The 8,963-nt window shown below is 40.0% G+C and overlaps 1 long non-coding RNA gene across 1 annotated transcript; it reads left to right on the top strand.

The window, feature by feature from the left end:
- Positions 1 to 1,073: 1,073 nt before the first annotated feature.
- On the top strand, positions 1,074 to 8,415 carry LOC108498862. The gene is made up of 3 exons (XR_001875332.1): positions 1,074 to 1,183; positions 4,407 to 4,547; positions 8,220 to 8,415. It is a non-coding gene; the product is annotated as an uncharacterized LOC108498862 (long non-coding RNA).
- Positions 8,416 to 8,963: the final 548 nt, after the last annotated feature.

Raw genomic sequence — 8,963 nt, 5'->3', positions numbered from 1 at the left:
AAAAAGAAATCTTCTCTTTCAATAAACAGGCACAACTATCTCCACTGCCTCAGACCATGGAGTCTTTCTCATTCTCTGCATGCTTTCATCTAATGGATCCACATATACAGCAGGCAGAGTTAGGGCTGCAGGTACAGTCATTTCATAGTTGTTAGGTGAGTTGTCTTCAAAATCTGGCATTGTTTCCTTATGGTGACTTTCCCTTTATGCGTATAATATGCACCTAATATATATATGCAAATGAATATCTATATATACACACATATACATAAATCCATATATATGCATTCCCTCCTGAGAAGTGTAAATCTGTCCTCAGGGCTTAAGAATAAATATTAATAAATTGCTGTTGCTCTGTCTGAGAGAACAAATATCTAGGAAATCAGCAGGAAATAGATAAGGCAGATATTTTGGTGCTAGTATATAGTACATAGATGCTTCCATTGCAGATTTTAATTAAGACAAATAATGCTGATGAAGTTCTAGACTTGTCTTTTTCACAAGGTGAATTCTAGTTTTCCTTTGCATGTTTGTAAGGAGGTTAGATACAGAGAAGTTTCACACAGGAAAGGGGGGGTAGCATGGAACTCCCTTTGTCCATAGCTCTGGTGCCCTTCCAGCTGCATCTAGGACCATGACAGGGTACAGAGATGGTGGGTGGTGTAGAGCTCCCTTCATCCACAGTTGTGGAAACTCTCCAGCCACCTGTAGGACCATGATGTGGTACAGAATGAAGCTATGGATGTTTACTTAAGCTTAGGTTCATGTCCTAGTACAATTTGCAGTGCTCTTCAGCTGAGTACTGGAGGAGGGAGAAGACTGGCATGTACCATAATTTGGTTGTAGCTCTGTCTGGGTCTGTGGCAGTCAAAGACAGAAGTATCAACAAATGGAGCATCTACCTTCTGTCAGCATGGGAAGTCTCCCTGCCTGGGGCTTTACCAGCCCCACACCAGGACTGTCCATCCCATATTTCCCTGACAGCCACAAGGCACTCGTCCTGGGCCATCATGTCACCATCCCCACTATGACACGGGCCCACCACCAGCATTGTTCCCACTGTGACATGGCCACTACACTGCTAGGGCTGGTGCCAGGAGCTCGTGTGGAGCCTAACCCTTGGCCACAGGGAAAGAGTGTGGAGCTGTCTCTGCCCGTGGTTGTGGGAAGCTTCCAGATTGCTGTAAGACCAGGATGGGGTGCCTCTCTGTCCTGTAGAGCCTGGCAACTCTCTGGCTGAGTGGCAGAGGAGGGAGAAGACAGGAACATGCTGTAGTCTGGTCACATCCCTGTCTGGATATCCCATCTGCAGTACACAAGAGAAGCAAAGGAGGAACAGCCTTCCTCCACTGCCACAGGCAGACCTTGGTTTCCTGCCCTTTCCACTCCTCTCTGCCTTCTTCTCTCAGCCCTTGTTCACCTGTGTCCTCCATGGCCATAGCGGGCTGGTGCAGGTACCCATCCAGGCACCACCAATATTTTGCTCCCTGTGACATGGCCATGACAGCACCAGGGCTGGAGCCCAGAGTTAGTACTCTGTCACTGTGACATAGCTATTATCCTCCTCTATTTCTTGCAAGAAGAAACAAATGAAAATTATAATAACCAAACAAAAATGACTGGTAATGATGGGGAGGGAAATTAAATAGCTGTAAGAGAAGTTAAAAGAATTGCAGCTCAGTAAAGTTTAATGTGAATGAAAAGCTACAGGTCGTACCCACTACAAAATTTTAAAATTCTTCATCTGAGATGTATGAAAATGAATGTTAATTCTGGAAGAAATATGCTTGTTGTCACACCTTTGGAATTAAAGATGTCCAGTGCCAAATCCTGAACCCATGAGCAGCTGGGAGACTTGTGTCTTTCTTTCTCTCAGATGAACTGAAGATTCTTCTGGGAACTGTCCTGTACCACACAGCTGGGTTAGCCACTAGAACAAAATCCGTAAATTAGCTTCTATATGCTTCCACCGCAGACCATTACACTCTCTGTAACTGGCAGACCAGAGGCAGTGGGCACAAACTGAAACACAGAAGCCTCTGTTTGAACTTAAGGAAACATGTCATTACTGTGAGGGACCCAGCACTGGCACAGGTTGCCCAGGGGGGGTTATGGAGTCTCCATCCTTTGACATACTCAAAAGCCATCTAGACACAGTTGAGGGCAATTGTCTTCAGGTGGTCCTGCTTGAGCAGGGGAGTTGGACCAGATACCCTCCAGGAGTCCTTTCCAACCTCAGCCATGCTGTGATTCTATGATATATATGTCTATTGTAGATTTAAGCAACCAGAAACTTTCCATTATGCATCCCTATATAATTTCCTCAAGCATTTAATGGTTTACACTAAAAATTTTCATGCTTTGCCTTAAGATGGAAAATGTTTTCTAAAGTATTTCAGTTATTTGTGAACTCACTTATGCAAACATTTAACTGAAGTGCACTGGCTTTTTATGAGAGGGGGAAGATGGAGGAAGTAATGTTAGGAAAATTTTAGCAGTCATCAGCTTCCATGTTGTACTCTCTTATGACGCTATGACAGCAACATTAGCACCTAACATTAGTTGGGTGTCAAATTAAGTCTGTTGTGGTTTAGGAACGATATTCTCCAATTTAGTAGTCCTGCTAAAACTATACTGCCGCTTGCTCCCCCCTTCCCTTGCACCTTCCCCATCCAGTGGGATAAAGTTGAGAATTGGAGGCACAAAAGGTGAAAATCAGGGTTGAAATAAGAACAATTTACTGGAAACAGCAATGAGATAAGAAAATAAACAGCAACAGCAACAATATTAATAACAAAAGGTATGACACAAGGAAACGGCTCTTTCCCACAATGCTTTCTCCCCATGATAAGGAATGCCCTTCTTCTCAGAACAGAGAGTACCTTTCCCCAATCCCTGGCAGTGATGAGGTGGTATGGAAGAACATTAGTGGCCATGCCCCTCAGCTACACCTCTTCTCGGCTATTGCCAAAAATTAACCCTGTCCTTGGCCAAAACCAGGACACTTATCCCAGAGGTGCTACCACCATTGCTGAGGGGCTCAGCCTTGGCCAGTGGTGGGTCTACCTTGGAGCCAGGTGGCATTGGCTCTGTTGAACACAGGGGAAGTTTCTGAGCAGCTTCTCACAGAAGCCACCCTTGTAGCCCCCCTCACCTACCAAAACCTTGTGATGCAAACCCAGTAAAAATAAAAATGAACATAAAAATCCCTAACTTTTGTTAAATAAGTCTCTATTGTTTTGATATTCAGGAAAAAAAAATAGCTGAAAATTAGCTGAAAAAAGTGTTAATTCTGCTGCAGTATTAATCATTGCCACAACATATTCTGTCAAAGATAACAAAATTATGCTCCTGCAGTTTCACAGGTGGCAGGTGAAGTTATCTTCTGATCTCAGGTGATGCCAAAAGGAAGCATTTGGCCTTATTGTGGAGAACTGTCTCAGGATCTGGATGTTCCAGACAGTTTATGTAAATTTCCAGTGTACGAAAGTCAGAAACTTAGGCAAGGTCAATATTTCCTCAATAACATCTATTTTCTTTTTACTCATTGGTATGCTCTGTTACAACACCAAAGACTCACAGTGCCAGTTCTCTTACATTTCTTACGCAGTAAATAGCTTGGTACAGTGTTGCAGTGAAATGAGATGCTGTAGCTAAGTGGTTAAGAAAATGTGCAATATATTCAGCAATGTCAGCCAGTGCCCTTGCTCTCTATGTGTTCTTTTTATGAGTGTTTGCTTCCTTTTCCTTAACTAAACCAGCTAGAAAAAGCTTTCTTCTTCATTTCAGGTGGGGAATCAAAGAGGACTGAATTTTTAGCCACATTGTTCTTTTATTTACCAGTGGCTACTGAAATTGGAAATACTATGCATCATAACACAGCAGGCTATATAGCCTGAGGTGAACATACAGCCACCACTGCGTGTCTGTGTATTGATTTTATTTCCATGCTCTCTTGAAGAGCTGACCTCATATCTGTCAGCTGCCAGGGACCTCAGGTGATAATGACTTGAACTTTGTGGGTTTCTTATTAAAAGCTTGTGACACTCGGAATGTCTTTTTGCATTTAATTGATATTTTGTCAAATTTCTTCCATCAAATATTGCTGATTTGTCTTACTGAATTGGCTACTGATGCAATAACACCACTACAAACACAAACCCAAAATGTGTAGTGGTATCTTCAGTACTGTGTGTGTGTCAAGAGATCTGATATCTTGTAGCATGCATCATAGATATCAGTGAAAGTCTCTTTGATCTGTCTATACTAATAAATAAAACAAGACCAGAGACCACTGTCATAGTCCTACGGCCCAAGGGTCTTAGGGGTATGTTCTGACACGTGTAACTTGTCTGGGCTTTTTAAAAGAACCTTATTTTTATATTTAATTTCTTTTTTGCTTGTAGGGTGTGAAAGGACCTGAAGACTGTTATCTACCAGAGTGATGTTTTTATAACATGAAGCTGTGGGAATGTGTTGCATGAAGTGTCTTGTGGCAAGGGGAGTGTTTGAGGGTACAGCGTTGACTGCTGCAAAGTTAAGAGAGTGTAGGTTGGGGGATACCCAAACCACTGCATTCTTCTCCACATGGCCTTTTGGGAATGATCTTGGCACAAGTTATCCCCTGAACTGTGCCCAGTCATTGTCTCAGAGAACTGTAACTGGGACAGGCAAAAACTCTGCCAGGGAATATGCTACCAATTATGCACTGCGGAAGACTAGCGGTCCCAGCCAGTGCTCAAAGTCACTGCCTGGCACTTTTTCATTTAGATAGCATAGATATGTCCTGTGTTTTAAAGAATGTCTTTCAGAAATATTATGGGACTAGGTTATAAAAAAATTCTCTTGCATCTAACTTTTCCCAGTCCCCATAGACTATGTATGAAGCTTTCTAATTTCTGTATTGTTTTCTACGGTGCAGAATTGTGTCAGCATGCCACTTCAGCTCAAACCAGTAGTGTACTTGCTCTTTGCTAATGGCTATTATTATTTTGGCCCTTTTTCCCTTGAACAATTCAACTGTCCTTGCTGTTTGGAGGCATTTCTCCAGATCTGTCTCCCTCAAGGATGCCTCCTGCAAACTGGACTCTTTTGTCCCAGAGACAATCCTAAGTTCAGTTATGGAATATTTAATGTCTATACAGTTACACATATTGTTTTCAGTTCTGAATATGTGTTCAGTCTTTATTCAGATTTGCAAACTTCTGGACAATATGAAAGAAAACAACAAAGCAAAGCAAAATATCCTAGTAGTTCTCACTTCTTCTGTAGTCATGGTATAACTTTTTGTAATACAAATGTGAGGTAAATAGACCTCAGACTTCTTTTACTGTAAATGTTTTCATAGGACAGCTGTGATACAAAGGTATTAGGTTTACTATAACTAGAAAATACAATTTCCATTTACTAATTCTAGTTATGAGATACAAAAATCTGAAGATATTTTGCAAGAAATGAAGAATCAATAATAGTTGTTTCAACCAAAATGGTGCAATAGTGCCTTTATCTACTGATTAAAAAGTGATGCAGATTTAAGTAAATACAGTTTACCGCCTTTATACACAAATATATACATACATAATTAAGTAAAGTATTGGAATACTTCCACTGTAAGTACACATTTAAAAAAAAGTGTGGAAAATATTTACAAGGGATGATTTCTCTGAAGGTGAAATATAGTAGTTACTGGTGATATGACCTCTCTTTTAAAATTAGTAATATGAATTTAGAAGGACATATGTATAAGATTAGGTTTATAGCATTGAATTTTATATGTTCTGCATTTATATGTCTACTCCATAAATGATGATAATTTTTCCCATATTTTTCCATGAAATAGTACTGTTACATCAATAAAAAGTGAAAATTTGTAGGTATCTGCATAGGTAGTAAGAATGAGATCCAGAGGCCAGACCTTGTAAATAACAATACTGTGACCTAAGGCAGCAAGTTGATTCAGTAAGCAATTGATTAGTTGATATTTTTGTAGTCTCATTCTGTCTGGAGTTATCAAAAATCTTGCTCAGCTGCTCCATGCTTCAGGCATTACTTATAACAGGAATGTCATTCTCATATCTCTTATCTTACTACAGGTAGAATAGTTAAAAAAATTAGTTCAATTTCAATTTTTTTTTCCTATCGCTTGCTGCTATTTTGCTTTTCTGATTTTGCTGTCTGAGTTGGGGTTTTGCTTGTCTATACAAAAAGAAGAGAAAACTCATTGTTTTGCTTAAAACTGCAAGAAGCTTTCTGGCACTTTTTACTTGTTTTCCTATTAAAGAGCCCTGGGGAACCTCTAAGGCTAATTTTTGACCATAACAACAAAAATTCTGCTTTTTACTGTAATAAAGCATGAGATTATCTTAGAAACTCATGACTCTGGGGATTTAGTCTTTAAGACTAAGCACTGACTATTACTAGAACTCAAGATAAAATTAATTCAGCTGATTTAGAATTAGCCCTGCCCTTCTAGAGATGCAGAATAAGACCAGTAAGCTGAATGGTTGTTGCATATACGGTTCTGCATATATAGAATTATTTAGTTTATCTTTTGAAATGTCTTAATTGTCACGAAAGAAACTGCAATTAGTATTTCAGAAAACTTCACGGATAAACCCCCTTGCTTGCCTCCCCACACTAATTGTGGTTTCCTTGTCCTGTATGGTCTGTTTATGTTTCACTGACTCACTCCAAGCCTGTCCTTACATATCAGGCTTTTCTGCTTCAGCATATTGCAGGATTCTGCACACTGGAGAGGCTGAGCCTGAGAAACAGCTAAATGTGCATCCTTCTAATGTCAATGTAAACGGGAGGGGTCTTGCCTTGTTTACTCCTAACAAGTCTTGACAGCGGCCCCTCGCAAAAAGACAAGGTTTTCTTAGTAAACGTGTTCGTGAAAAACTTGTTTTGATTGACAACAGTGACAATACCCCTAAGGGATATCATACTGTAATGGAGCTCTTCTTTTCACACAGAGCAGGAATAATGTGTGCTGGGGCACCTTGTGGATGCTTCTTTCCAATAACTTTTTTGTTTTGTTTTGTTTTATTTTTAATGTTCCTCTGAGTTTCTAGAAAGCATAAAGGCTGTTAAAACCCGCTTTGGAGAGATTCCTGTGAGATGCTAGAAAAAGTGTATTGAGATAGTCCTGTCACCTGCACATTTGTCTTTTTCTCCTTTAATTAGAACAAAATTCCTACTTGCAGGTTTATCTTTTGCAATATACATTAGGCAGTTGCTTATTCTTGCAGTCTATTGTATCAATATATCATCATCAAAGGTGACAGCTGTGTGGATCTGTCGCAATACATATAGTAATAATTTTATTATTGTCTCTGTTGTTTGACTGTGTTCAGGGCAGGGCTGCAACATCTCTACTTCTGAAAAAATGTCAAACATGAAATGCCATATGACTAATAAAAACACTGCATACAGGGTATATGTGTGGATACAGTACATATATATGCTGCACAGACGTGTATTTATAGTAACATGCTGTAATTATGGTGAAAGTTCTGTCAGCATTTCCAGTGTAAACATCATTTTCAGGATTTATTATACAGCTATAGGATTAGATCCCAGATAGAATTTGGCAAATGAGGCCTCAGCCTGGGTAGCAAATTCTCCTACAGATTTCTTTTTTAAAGAATTGCTTCATAATGTATACAAACACAAACAGAAACAGATGTTTGCAAAGTTTTTATTTGTGCTGCTGTGATTAAAAACTAGCACAGGTTTAAGAAGAAGTCTGCTTCAGAGAAGTACCTAAGGTAAAAAAAAAAACAAGGAGAAAAAAAAAGCAATAACTCATTTTGCCCAGCATAAATCTTCTTTTTTTTTCCCGGTGTTTCAGGGTTTGGGGTTTTTTTTGATAGTGAGGAAATATCATGTCTACTGTTCTTTTCTTTGGTTGTTCCAGGCTTCCAGGGCACAGAGAACTGTAAGCTGACTGATATCCTCACCAAGCACACCTTGGTGATGTTGTAATTGCATGTAAGATCTGGTTTCATGAATCTCAACACTTTGCAGACATTGTGGGGAATATGCTGTGTTTCTGTTGGAGCTTGTATTTATATGATCAGATTCGGTTTTATTCTGGTGTTCTTATAGCTGATAGGAAGACCCTTATTTCAGATGGACATAGCCTGTAAAAGAGTTTTACCCACTAGAACTCTTATCTGGTGAATTTTAGGTGATGATTTTTCTTCCTGTTTTGGCAGTTGCTGCACTTCCTCAGAGCAAGTGGAAAAAGTATGGAGAACAGATTTCTGAGTACTAGCTATGCCATGGTGGGACAGTTCAGCCTTGCTTTCCACTGAGATGAGCTAGCTGAGACCTACTCTGATTGCAGGGCAGATGAGCTCCATAGTGTCTCCTTCAGTCTTGATTCTGCAGGGGTGTAAACCCAAGGACCTTTTGATGGACACCCAGTTCTTCATGGTTTTCTGTATGTTCTGAGGGAAATAAACATTGAAGCTACTTAGAAAGAATGCTTGGTTCAACATGAAGTGTTGTGTACACGTTTGGAGAGGAAAGAAATATCCAGTTGCTCTCAGGCTTTTCAGATATGGCTTGTCAGGTCAAGCAGAACCAGAAGCCCTTGATATCATGCAGCATACAGAGAGCTTGTCCTGCTGCAGAGCCACCAGGGGAACTTACCCAAGCCATAGCTTTAGAGACAGATGAAAACATTGTATGGGCACAACAGCAAGTCCAAATAAACAAGTAGTGTTTCCTTCCACCCTTCCATCTTCTAGGCTGGTGTTACTCACAGCAAACATCCCTTCAGTTCTTTCTATCCTCCTCACAGAGACCCTACTGACTCCTGCTACCCCTTTTTTTGCTCCGGGACAAGGTTGTAGGGCTATTTGCCGATGGTTTTATTTTCACTCATTTTTCTCACTTTTAAGTAGCCAGTTTTTTAGGTAGATAGTTGTTTTTTTGTGATTATTTACTAGATTAAA

The sequence above is a fragment of the Lepidothrix coronata genome, unplaced genomic scaffold (assembly GCF_001604755.1).
Source record: "Lepidothrix coronata isolate B3197 unplaced genomic scaffold, Lepidothrix_coronata-1.0 Scaffold65, whole genome shotgun sequence".
Taxonomy (NCBI): Eukaryota; Metazoa; Chordata; class Aves; order Passeriformes; family Pipridae; genus Lepidothrix; species Lepidothrix coronata.
Note: the sequence above shows the minus strand (reverse complement) of the source record. Positions and strands in the feature narration are given on the sequence as shown.